Genomic DNA, 1,598 nt, shown 5'->3' on the forward strand with positions numbered 1-1,598 from the left:
AATATGGAAAGCTTCACAATCCATCCATTCAGTGCCCTCCATTTTCAGATAGCTATAATCACTAGAGAGCTCTTGGATTAAATTTACAGTCATATAGGGTATACTGCATCATGACCTTGAACTCCCTTGTTTTTTACTCTATGCTTCTAGGTTTGGAGCCCATATAGTACTGTAAAAGACCCCCTGGGACCAGTCTCAACTCAGAGGTCACTACTGCATGTAATATAAGAGACATGGCCCAGGTAACACTTTGGATATATTTTGTGTCAAAGTGCATCCAAATTTATGAAGAAATATCAATTTGAAGCCTACGAAATCAAACTCATAGGATAGATCTGAATCTTTTACATTTGTCAAAAAAGAATTTAAGCTCAATAAGAAAAAATGATGGTATTCCAGCTAAGTCAGGTAAAACATCTGGATTTATGGGATGATGTTTCTCTTATTACTTCATTCCCAGCGTGATACATATTAAAACTATTTTGCTCAATGTTCTGAAGCAGACTCCATATCAGAAGTACAGTGGTGAAGTTGTTTAGTATATTACTGCAGCGTTATGAATCAGCACTAGTTGATAGAACTCTTAAAAGTAATGAAAGACAGCAAATGTAATGATCTATGGTCTTTATCAATGCTCATTGGTTGAGTCATGAAAGAGTGTTTACAAATATTGACTCCACCATTAACTTCAATTCGAGATTTCCTTTAAAAAAGGGGGAGGGGGTGCTCACTTCGGCAGCACATATGCTAAAATTGGAACAACACAGAGAAGATTAGCATGGCCCCTGCACAAGGATGATGTGCAAATTCATGAAGCGTTCCATATTTTTATGTAAAATAGATAGCTAGTGGGAAGCAGCCACATAGCACAGGGAGATCAGATCCATGCTTTGTGTCCAACTAGAGGGGTGGGATAGGGAGGGCGGGAGGGAGGCGCAAGAGGGATTAGATATGGGGATATATGTATACACATAGCTGATTCACTTTGTCACACAGCAGAAACTAACACCACTGTAAAGCAATTATACTCCAAAAAAGATGTTTAATAAAAGGGGGGTATACTTGCCAAATATTCAGTAATCAAAACCAAATTTGACACTATGATTTACATTTTCTCACCAGTACTACATTGCATCTCAATGAGATGGAACTGAAGCTCCAAGGAAAGGAAAAGCTTGTGCTGCAGCTAGAGAGGTACACAATTTTATACACAAATAGAAACTTTTCAGAATTTATATAAATAATAATGACATTACACATTTTCCTATCCTGAATCAACATGAAGGTATTAATTGTAATAGACAGCGTTATATACACTGACCGCAAAAACTACAAGACAAATGTGAAGAACATTTTGTATATATTGGTACACTGAAAGTACTTTCAACTTATGAAATACTCCCTTTGAATTCCGTATTAATAATACTGAGTTGATACAAGAATTAGTGAATTTAATTCACTTGGACATGTGTAATTTGAAATCGATGCATTTTTGCTTCAAAGTGAAATCAATTTTTCTAAAAGAGATGAGCCAGTTTTGGCCATGTGGATACAGATATTAAAGGAAAATGCCTTTTTGGTAACTGTTTCAATTATTG

The 1,598-nt window shown here is 35.9% G+C and overlaps 1 non-coding gene across 1 annotated transcript; it reads left to right on the plus strand.

Moving 5' to 3' along the window:
* The first annotated feature begins 723 nt into the window (after positions 1–723).
* Positions 724–830, plus strand: LOC132482824 (U6 spliceosomal RNA). Its single transcript, XR_009530988.1, has one exon. It is a non-coding gene; the product is annotated as a U6 spliceosomal RNA (small nuclear RNA).
* Positions 831–1,598: the final 768 nt, after the last annotated feature.

The sequence above is a fragment of the Mesoplodon densirostris genome, chromosome X, assembly GCF_025265405.1.
Source record: "Mesoplodon densirostris isolate mMesDen1 chromosome X, mMesDen1 primary haplotype, whole genome shotgun sequence".
Lineage (NCBI taxonomy): Eukaryota > Metazoa > Chordata > Mammalia > Artiodactyla > Ziphiidae > Mesoplodon > Mesoplodon densirostris.